This window comes from Lissotriton vulgaris, chromosome 8, assembly GCF_964263255.1.
Source record: "Lissotriton vulgaris chromosome 8, aLisVul1.2, whole genome shotgun sequence".
Taxonomy (NCBI): domain Eukaryota; kingdom Metazoa; phylum Chordata; class Amphibia; order Caudata; family Salamandridae; genus Lissotriton; species Lissotriton vulgaris.
In genome coordinates this window covers 1,274,385,023-1,274,396,858 of record NC_141696.1, presented here as the reverse complement: position 1 = coordinate 1,274,396,858, position 11,836 = coordinate 1,274,385,023, and the positions used below count along the sequence as shown (strand labels likewise).

At 42.8% G+C, this 11,836-nt stretch overlaps 1 pseudogene; it reads right to left on the bottom strand.

The window, feature by feature from the left end:
* Positions 1–8,584: 8,584 nt before the first annotated feature.
* LOC147698604 (uncharacterized) lies at positions 8,585–10,416 on the bottom strand (annotated as a pseudogene).
* Between the last annotated feature and the right edge of the window lie 1,420 nt (positions 10,417–11,836).

The window sequence follows — 11,836 nt, the reverse complement described above, 5'->3', positions numbered from 1 at the left end:
AGGTAATAGGGAGATAATTTTATCTCCGCTTTCTTGGCTTTTAAAGCCAAAAAAGCGGAGATAAACCCCCTTGATAATATGCCCCATAGGTCGACCCTGTTCAGGGTCTGGAACAGGTAGCTCCATTCCAACAGATCCAAGGCCATCTCAGCATCTAGTGAAAATGCCAGTGTGTCATCATAATAATCTTTCACTTTTCATAGTAAGTGGATGAGTGTCCGGAGGTGATTCCTAGATGACTAGCTTGAAACAAAGTTAACTTGAGTCTTGTGGATAAGACAGGAGGTGACTTACCCTAACCTGTTTGCCAGGACCTTTCCATTTAAAGAAACCTTCAATTAATGTTACTATAACATATATAATGAAATAGAAATGTAATAAAATACGAGTAAACACTATATTAAAAAACAATATTAAAAGTTAGTTTACACTTCAGTATTAGAGTAAAAGAGCAAAAAACGATATACTTATCTTTGATATATCGGTCCACGATATTCTTGTAGTTACCATATTTTGATTACAATATTATGAACAGGTGATATTTGGTGTTGATATTTAAGTTGACTACGACCCAGAAAGAGAAACTCACAAAACACCAGCCACAAGGAACCCAAAGGGTATTGGAACTGAAAGGTACAGCCTAATTGTTCCCTTTTGCATTAAGTCCTTAAAGGGTGTGTGATTGACTATGGGTTAACAGTCTGAATCTGAGATTTTTAAACAGCCTTACAATGATCTACATCATGTTCACAGTTGGTTAAGTACTAATTTTAAATTTGTCTTTGCCTCTCCAGTTATATCTAAAAAGCATTCCTACATTCCTGCTACTTGCTAATCTGTTCAATTTGACAGCGCACCCAGTGGACTGAAATATCCCTCATATATAGAGATACAGAAGTTGGAGATATAATACATGCATGTGTCTGCAGCACTGCCATTAGGTATTACACCAGTGTGGAAAGGTTTTTCAAGTTTCTATTTTGTGAATCAATAATGATGAATAATATGCCTCTTTAAACATTGTTTTACATATATAGAGTGAATTAACATAATTGCATTTGAAACAAAGTTCCTGTAATGTGTAGAAGTGTGCTTATTAATGTGTTCTTGTTATGCCACATTTCCCTGTAAAACACCATTTAAGACAAGATGGATGCCATCTTTGTCACTCACTTCTGGTACCTCCATGGTGCACATCCTCTCCCCTCAGGCTTCGCAGCATGCAGTCAAATTGAAGTCATTCTGGTTAATTTTCATTGGGGTATTGTTTTGTTCACAATTAACTTTTTATCATAGAGATGTAAAATTACAAAAAATATTTAATTCATTCCTTCACTGGATCTGTTCACTGAGAGAACGTTTTATTGTTAAATGTTTTTTTATGAGCATAGAGGGAATTGAATAGTTTTGTTAAGAGTTGGGATGGTGCTTATGTGTTAAGAAAATGACGTACATTATTATTGTTTTCTGATTTGCTAAAGATATTATACTTTTGCTCACACCATAATGAGTTTGCCGAATTATTAATTTCCTATGTAAGAATTGTGTATAAGAACCCCCTCAATTTGGGAGTGAGTTAGAAGACTCTCCTATTTTACTAGAGATGCTGGCTGACTACTTACTAATGTTGCTGCTTATTTGGTACTTACAATAATTTCCGATTTTACAAACCCTGTATACCTTTTCATCTGAGAGCCTTCATGTCATTTTCTGTACCACTTATTTTTAATTTGTGTATTAAAACCCTTTAACTTTCTAGTGATCTAGAACTCAGTTATTGAGTGAACCCTATTACTCAATGAGCCATTCTACTCTGATAATTGGATGGCTGGGGGGATTTTTAAGGCAGGGGCATATTGCCTCATGAAATTGAGATTCAACCTAATCTCCGATCCAGTAAACTGAGGGAGAGCCAAAAAAGGTAAGTTTTCGATTGTACACATTTTAGTGTACGGTTTTGCTCACACATCAGCAGCAGCATTTGGGGCTCACAAGTAGCCTTCGGCTCAAAAGCTTTCATACCACTATTGAGCATAGCTCAGCAGGTTACCCATACCCAGAATAAGTACTCCACCTGCAGAACTTTTTCATCTCTTATACACTTTGGCTGCATGGAGTCAGTCATAGTGCTCTCTAGGTAAACACAAGTCATCAAGATGAAATCTGGCAGATCCTTTGAAACCTTTCACTCTTCAGAGGTTATTAAACACCTGCTGTTTACAGCACTCTGAAAAAGCAAATCTGTGGCAACAGTGATACATACAAGATGTTACCAAAATTAAATGGTATTTGTGCTATAATGACTGTTGAAACATGTCAATCTCTACTTCAACAAACACTTCCAGATGATCAGCTATATCCACGTGTTATGCACATCCGTCTTGGCAGCGCCCACTTTAGCACTTGAGGCTTCTGGTGCAAAAATCGTTATTGGTGCCCCGCAACGACCTCATTCTTCAGAGATTCCCTCACTATTTATTTATTTGTTTACATTTATATAACAGCGCAGAGCTACCCCATGGGGTTTCCCGGCGCTGACAGAGGAAGCAGGATACAAAGGAAAAGGACTATTGGCTGAAAAGCCAAGTTTTTATGGATCTGCGGAAAGATAGAAGATCAGATTGTAGCCGAAGGGACAATGGGAGCGAATTTCAGAGAGTGGGGCCGACATAGGAAAAAGTGCGACCTCCCATGCGGGACAGTTTAATTCTCGGGACTTGGAATTTTGCTCGGGTAGAGGATCTAAGTGTGTGGGAGGGAACATAAGGGGTGACAAGCTGTTGTACGTAGTCGGGAGCCTTGGCATGCTTGATGCGGAACATATACGTAAGGGCTTTGAACTTTACTCGGTTCTCCTCTGAAAGCCAGTGGAGGTCGATCAGTGACTTGGATGCAGAGACCGTTTTAGGAACTCGGCAGAGTAGTCTTGCAGCAGAATTTTGGACTTGCCGTCGTTTGCGCGTTATTTCCTTTTTAATATCCAGATAGAGAATATTAGCGTAATCCAGCCAGGATGTCACCAGGGCCTGGACCACGGTGCGCTGGGTGTGGGGAGGGAGCTACCACACTATCTTCCTTAACCATTTCAAAATGGCGAAGCAGGTGGCAGCAACCCTGGTCGCTTGCTGCCCCATAAGGAGAGACTCATCTATAATAAAACCCAGGTTGCGCACCTGATTAGCCAGTTGAGGCAGTGTACCCATTTCTGGAGGCCAATGTTGGGGGCCCCAGAGGCTGGGGTCCTTGCCAAGGATCAGAACCTCAGTCTTGTCGCCATTGAGTTTTAAAAAATTGGCGTTCATCCATGTCATAACTTTACTGAGGCCGGCTCTAAGTGCCGAGGGCTCGGATGGTTTGTCGGATGACAGAGAGAAAAGAATCTGGGTGTCGTCAGCATATGAAAAAAGCGACAACCCAGATTCTTCCACTAAAACAGCCAGCGGTCAGATGTAAATATTGAACAGCAGAGGGCTGAGAATTGAGCCCTGGGGAACCCCAAAAGGCAAGGGGTGGGCTTTGGATTTAGAGGTAGATGGAAAAACCTGAAAAGCTCGATCAGAAAGGAACGAGCAAAGCCTGCTCAAGGCTGTCCCTGTAACACCCGAGCACTGAAGGGCCTTAAGGAGTACGGTATGAGAGACCGCATCAAAATCTGCGCTCAGGTCGAGGAGCACTAAGGCCCTCCAAGGGTGACCCTCATCTCTCAAAAGCTCCTCTTCCACAAATGTTTCATTTCATTTATAGCACTACTCATACCAATGTATGTAGTCAGAGCACTTTATGTCACATACACATTATAGAGAGACAATGCATCAAGTTTGTGAATAAGTGTAAAGGAAACTTTATGTAAGACAAATGATGACTAGAAGATGTATGTCACGTGCCATCCATAACAGTATGCAGCATATTTTAAGAATGCTTTATCCTGAGAAGCACAAACTCAGGATTCAAAAGGTAACAGAGTGGACCTTACTAAAAGGAATGTATTTCTACCCATTTACAGAGAATTATTAAGTCATGAGCAAAGGGGCCCCTGGTAAAGTGATCTTTCTTCTACTCTATCATACGTTTGTCAATTTCTCTATCAGAACCTCTCTTTGCTTATCTCTAACTTTGACTTTCTCTACCATGTGCCATTTTTAGGAATTTTGGGGCCCAAGGAAAGACTTTCATCTGTTCTTGAGTGAAAGTTAAAGTATAATTTAATTTTGTTTGGCAACATGTAGCCTCGAATTAACATAAAACAGGTAATAAAACTCAAATTTGCTCCAAACAAGGTACCCCAAAATATTCCTTACCCAAATCCTTCAGATGACACTGCCCAAACAAACCCTTTTTAGCAACAAAAGACTGGGGAAAAAACAAATACGTTTCTAAAACTTTGCCTTGCAGTTTGCATGTAGCTCCTCAATCAATGCCAGTTCACAGCTCACTGCGATATATTAACTTTATTAACTGCAAGAAAAAAGAAGATATTTGTGACAAAAGCACTAACCCACTAAGCTATCTAGATAAGGTACAATTCTGTGAATCGCAAATTACACGTGCTTTGCAGCAGGTACATTAGCCCTCTGGACTACTTTATGATGAATCAATACTGCTAGGCAGAACTCAGATCTCTTTTGGGCAGGCACATTAATCACTAGACTTACCTTTTTATTGCTGCCTAGAAAGTGCTGGACACACAAGGAACTCTCCAGCAAGTGCTTTTAATCTGCAAGATACATCAAGCACCCATGGAGGTCAGCTCCCGGTGCGGTGACACTGGTCGCTCTGCCCTAAAGCTGGCCCAGAATCTTGGCACATTGAATGTGCCTGAAAGACTATTCCAGGAAATGGCCAGTGACTCACCAGTGACTCTGAAATATGTTTACAAACGGAGGGGATCTTTGTAGTGATACATGAGAACACACCAGTACATTATCCAGGTGTATCTTGCTACAATGAAGGTTGCAGTGTGATCCATCGAATAATGGGATCCCTGTCTCCACTGCCAGGCTTCTGCCCCAGCACGAGCGCCCAGTGAAAGCCTGCCTGATTCCTCCTTGCAGAACAGCACCACTCCAGCCCTCAGAACACACCATCTGCTCATCTAGTCGGACGTAATCAGAATTTGAAGCCTGTGGTAATACCACTCTTTTTCCATGACCACATTTTGAAAGGTAAAAAGTAAGGGCATTTCCACAAGGAAAACATCACATGTTCTGATTTTTGCATCTCACAACGGAGGGGGGGGTGGGGGGGGATTCATGACAATTCCGCCCTGAGCTAATTCCATTGTTAAGGCAAATTTCTTGGGGCAAATCCAAACATATGGAAAAAACAGAATACATTGAAATTACGAGGCTTTGAGAGGAGGGGGCTGGTTTTGTACATCACTAAGACTAATTGGAAAATATTAACGTATATTCAAATCTCACCTTTTCCATACATACTGCACCCGCCCTCTATTCAGGCTCATCATGTCTGCTGTCATAACGATCCCATAATGCAAGGAAGATGGGTGCATTGGAATCTTCCTGTGAGCTGTGTGATTGTAGGGAGCTTAAACATGAAAAACAGTGTGTCCTCATCGGGTCGTATGTACAGCAGTACCATATACAAGAACATGCCTGTGTCATGTTTTAAACATGCGCGATGATTTACCCATGTCTGTCTAACATTAAAGTCCTTAAAACATTCCTGTGGAAAGGTGCATGCCCAGGCGAGCAGGATGTAACTGCAGCAGCAAAGATTTCATCAGTTTCCCAGACACAAAACGATGCCAAGTGTCTCAGTTGTCAGGGACTGATGACAGATCCGTGTTCATATTAGACTTTGATCCTTGCAGATGGAATTAACCATTGTTGTTCTCTATTCATTTACTGCCTGTGAGTATGTGTTTGTGGATCTCCATATATTTAGTAAAGGATCAGAAGTCTTTTATAGATGGTGACAGCTGCTGACATGTTTATTCTTATGTACATACTCATCCCTAGAAATTGATGTATGTCTTACTTCTATAGTATCTTCTCAGATCACAATTGGCTTCTGTGGATTTGACATCTGTACAAAAGCATAGTTTGGATGAAGTATCTTAGAGAACATAGGAACACTTGATAAAAAATGTATAAATATACAACGTTGGCAGGATTCAAAAGCAAGAGCAAATAGGATATATGTAGACACATACCAGCCACTCAAATTGCTATAAATGATGCATACATGCAAATATGTAGACAGAGCCGCAAACATGCAGACATCCCTGAACAAACAGCCACTCATATGCATGTTCCAACTCAATGACAAGCGTAAACCGACAGGAGCAGGCCTACATGCATCTTTACACATAGACTACCTGACATATAGTCATCCTGACACAGACCAAAAGAAATGCATTATGTTATGCTCATGTCATATATGGCATTCCATGATCCTCTGGGCCAAATTAAATATCTAGATGTGACTGGAGAGTGCAAAGGAAGAAACACACGAAAGAGAAAAATGAACAAGGAGCCTTATGATGTTCCTTAATCAACAGTGGTCGCTTAACATTAGTGTCTGGCTGCCAAAGAGGAAATAGGAGAGGAACACAAGCTGCAGAAAAAGGAAGGAGGGAGCAGGAAAGGGTAGGAGATGTAAATCAAAGAGGAGGTCAGACAATGTTGGAAATCAGGGCCTGAGAGAGTGTTTGGTGTGGTAGACTGTTAGAGAGATGTTAGGGAGAGGTAGGCATCAAAGTCCACACAACAAAAGACAGAGTGATTAAATACTTCAGTCTCTATGCCTAGTCATTAACACTACAGTGCTCCCTACATACCCATACAATCTTTTCCCTCTTTGATATAAATATAGGGCCCAATTCACAAAGGTAAACTGAGACGAAAGTCTAACTTTATGACTTTCGGTATTCACAAAGGGCATTTGCTGGTAATAAAGTTAAACTTTTGTCTCAGTTAATCTTATGAATCAGAATCAGAAAGCTTTATTTGCATAATTAGTTAAAATTATTACAAAATTTACATGATAAAATTACAATACAAATTTAAAAACTGCAGTTATGTCTCTCTGTCTCTGTTTTGTTAGGGCCTGTGCATGTCAGGTCTTTAGATTAAAAGGGTCCCTGATGATCCTCCTGTTCAATTGATTATAAGGCTTATTTTACTTTAGCCAGAAATTTGACCCCCCGGCAAGCCAGGATTATAGAGGATCCTTCAAGCCAGCTTGTAACTGCATGTCTGCAGGAACGAATTTTTAGTTCGTTGAAGATAGGTTTCAATAAAAGTCGTCTCTGACTTATCAGGGCCGGACATGTGCAAAAAAGGTGTACGCATGATTCCATTTTATACCCACAGAGGCGACATTGTCAGACGATTTCCAGGACGGTAGCAGGTCCTTTGCCACGTGCATCCCCATCCGATAGGCTAGAAATTATTTTTTTAGGTGACCGCTGTAGTGTGTTACTAACTATGTAAGTGGTTTTAAGGTTTTAAAAGAGTTCAAGATGGTCCAGTTGTGCCGATGTTTTGCCATTAGATCTTTATCCTCCAAAAAAGATTTCCTTTTTGCTGCCGCATTAGCTTGTTTGCTTAGGCTAGCTTTATCTGTCCCAGATTTCCAGGCTGGGTCCAGCTTCAACTTTTCCACACAGAGTCTCAGGTACTTTCCCCAGGTGTTCGGTGTATCGTTTTCCCCCTGTTTTTTTATTTCCTCCCAACTCAGCCAGTCAAGTGAATCGGGGTCTGCTGCTCGAAGTTTACAACAGAGTTTCACGAAGCCGCTCATGCTCCGGAACTTCTGGTTTAGCACACCGAATTCAAGCCTAACTTGAGAGGCTGAGGCGGATTTTGGCAGATTGAAAACCGCTTTGTAGATTTTAATCTGTAGAGCGTTTAAAAGTTCAACCTCTTTGCCACACCACGTAACTAGGCCGTAAGTTAGGGTGGGCATAATTTGTGCTGCCATTACTTTTAGTAGGTGGTTATAATTTGGACAATCCATTTTGTTTTTTAGAGAACGGTGCGCGAAGATTAAGGATTCTGTTTTTGCTTTTAGAGAGGTTCTGTGATCCTTATGGCTTTCACCTTTTGTTAATGTAATTCCCAAGTACTAGAAATACTCTTGTTCTTTCACTATTACCCCTTGGGACGACCATTTGTACTTTAGTTTTTTCGGATCCACGAGCGGAACCACTTTGGTTTTTTCTTTGTTTAGTTCGAGGCTTTCTAGTTCTAAATACGATGTTAGTTTGTTAATGGCTCTTTGTAGGCCAATTGGTGTTTGACTCAACAAAACTATATCGTCTGCGTATTGTAAGAAATGTATTGATTTGTTTGCCAAAGAAGGAGGGTGACTGTCTGCTGAGATGATCTCGCTTGTGAGATCAGAGAGAAAAAGATTGAAGAGGGTGGGAGCTAATACGCAACCTTGTTTTAGGCCTTGATGCGTTTGAATGCTCCCGGTTGTACTGCCTCCGTTACCTAATTTCACTCTTGCCCAGGTGTGAAGATGAAGGGCTTTGATGGCTGTTAAGAGTTGGTGTGGCGTTCCCCAGGTCTCTAATTTTCTCCACAGGCGCTTTCTGTTCACCCGGTCGAAGGCTGACTTAATGTCTATGAAGCAGGCGTACAAACGAATGCCTTTCGCTACCGCAGTGTCCCTTAGGATAGACAGACAAGTTAGGTTGGTTATTGTTCCTATTCCTTGCCTGAGATCCTGTTTGAAATAATGGCATGATCCTTGTTTCTGTTATCCATGCTTGTAGTTCAAGTAGAAGGCAGGAGGGGTAGAGTTTAGCTTCAACGTCTATTAATGATATCAGTCTGTAATTTTTGGGGTTACGATGATCGCCGTGCTTAAAAATGGGATGGATAATACTACCATTCCAGGATGCTGCTAACTCTACTTGTCTGTATATTTGATAGAACAGTGGCGTTAGGGTCTCTGACCACAGATCTGGATCATGTTTAAAGATTGCGTTCAGCATGCCCTTTGGGCCTGCTGCGCCCTCTGACTTTAATCTTAAAATAATTTTACATAATTCCTTTGTGGTGGTAAGGTCGTCTGGCTCCTTCTGCCATAGTCTTGCTCCTTGCTGTTTGCTCTTTTTAGATTTTCCGAATTATCTTTAGCTGCCCATGAGTCCTTTGCATGGCCTTGATCTGAATTGCTGTACAAAGCTTGTACATGTCTAGTCCAGGTTTCAGCTCCAACCCCGGCTTCTTGTTGGAGTTTTATCCCTTGGTTTAAGTCATTTATGATACCCCAGAAGTCTCGACTGTTTTGGTGTTTGTCCGCTTTTAACAGTTTGTTCCAGGTGGTTTCTTTATATTTATACTTTGCGGCCCTCAGTGCCTTCCTGTAGATACTCCTGGCAACCCTTAGTTTGATTTATTTACCACTGACCCTGATGTTTTTTGGCTTGCTAGTATTCGAGCCTCCTTTGCTACCATTCTTTTTTTAGCTCTTAGCTCCGTATCAAACCAAGGCTCCTTCTTAATATTAATTTTGCTACAGGTCCCTGGCCTTAGTGGGAATTTATCCTGCAGGACCTGAATCAGTTGCTCCCAGTTGAATACTCGTTCCTCTTCCTTTTGTGTTCCAAGATTTGCCAAATGGGTTTTTATTAGGTCCGTAATTTTACCCAGTCCTTCACCGCGCCATTTTAGTTTCCTCAGATTGAATTTTGAAGCGTGGAGCAGGAGGGAGGTCGTTGTTGGTGCCGTACTTGGAGCAGTGTTCAGCCTTATTAGTTCTGGAAAATGGTCGCTTTCTGCCCGCTGTTCTATGTGAAAGGATTCGATACTGGGAAGTAACTCGTCACTTACTATTGTATTATTGCGCCCTGCCACTCAAATATGTGACGGCTGCTGGCCTATCCCCCTTGTTGTTGCCTTTCAGGATTGATAATCCATATTCAATTAGGCTGGATGCTAACTTTTTTCCACTACTGTCAGTGGACGTCTTCGCCTTCGCTTTATTGTAGTCAATGAGCACGTTGTTAAAATCTCCTGAGATAACCAACGGGTGCAGTGGATAGGTCCTTTGCATGGCCTTAATAAGTGACAGCAGAGTTGCGTGCTTTTCTTTTTGAGATTTTGTATCTGGATGAATGTAGACGTTAAATAATAACATTTGCCACAGTTTTGTCCCCCGCGACGGGGTTTCGATGATTCTGATCACTTAGGCCCACTTAAGGCCCACATCTATCTCCTCTGAACACCAGTTGTATATGTGGGTTATATATGTCGATAGTCCGCCCCGGGGGTGTCCTTGCTTTGAAAGGCTTTCTGCATATATATGATGTCCCTTAAAACCTGGAATTGGTGAGGGTTGTAATATCCATGTCTCCTGGGTCATGATTATGTTAATCTTATGTTTTGGTCTTAAGTTTAACTGAGACCAAAACTGAGACAAAATTCTAACTTTACAATTCATAAATAAATACAGAAATGGAGATCTGCTGTCTCTTACAGGTCTCCAAGCCCCATGCCCTGGCCCACACCCTAAGCATCCGCCGAAGCTGCTTCAGAGGTCGTTCCTTCTACTAGATTGCTGCAAAGTCCTGGATGACTGCCCCTCCACATGTGCACCTACCCGTCTCTCCCAGAATTCAAGAAAAAGCTCAAGACATAGCTTTTTGACCAAGTACGCCATGACACAGTGCCTGGAGACCCCCGGGGAGATTTGTCGTGCTCTATAAAAAATGCATGACTGATTGATTGATAATTGATACTGGGAGCCAACATTTTTGGGAGAATTCTCAATATGTAATTCAACATCAATTGATCTTCCCACTCCCATGTACTTCTCTCCTTTACACAACCACTTTTATACTGGTCAATTGTTTGAACTGGGTTTACTGCATCTAAACCCACATAAAGCCATACACACGTACATCACTTTGCAGTGGTCATTATACATGGCAAAATCTTGGTCCCACTCATTTGGTTCCTGGGGCCAGATGATTGAGCTGACTGCCCTGGGGAACCGTGGATGGAGCTGCAGGTGAAAATCCTGCCCTCGCTGACCGCAGGCGACTGAGGAAATGCAAAGGAGAAATGAAAGCCTGTTCTGGACTCCCCCAAGATGGCGCAGATGAGAGCTCTCTGATGCCCGTCTGACTGCCGCAGATAGCTGCAGGAGAGAGCCCCAGAGGTTGGCGGACTGCAGGGGATCGTGAGAGGTGGCGCCAGAAGGTATTTTGATGCAGCTTCTTGGGAGTTGAAGAACGGGAGCTGCAACTGAAAAGAGCCCGCCGGGACTGTGTTGCAAGTAAGCGGTGGACGACGGATTTGGGGCAGAGAGGTGGCTGGGGGGCCCGTGTTGCCAGCGGATGCAAGGAGGCTCACGGAGAACCACAAAGGGTTGTTCTTGGATCAGAGACACTGTGAGGCTGCTGAACTGAGATACTGAGTGTTTCGCCATTTTGAGGGTTTTCCTGAGGTTTGAGTCTAGGACCCCGGAAGAAGTGCATACCGGTGCGGAGGGACCTGATCACAGAGGCCCTGTATTTGGTGACCGAGTTTGTTGCTCTGTTGCGGCAGATTAAATCTGAGTGCGCGATGCGGCTGCGGTACGCGCCGGATCAGGAGCGGAAGAAATTCAAGGGAGCGAGGGTGGCGCCGACTACTTAAGCGGTCACTGGGAGGTACAGGGGGACAACTAGTGGAGTGTGATTTGGCGAGCGGCCTACCTTACCTGCGCAGTACAACACTCCGGAGCTGAATGAGAACTGGGGGCACCCGGGGGAGAACTGCCATTTTGGCTTTGTCTGCAGCGAGAGCCCTCACTCCGGGAAGTGTGTAACCGGGCACGCGCTGTGGAGGAACACCCTTACAGGGCACTGCCCAGGAGA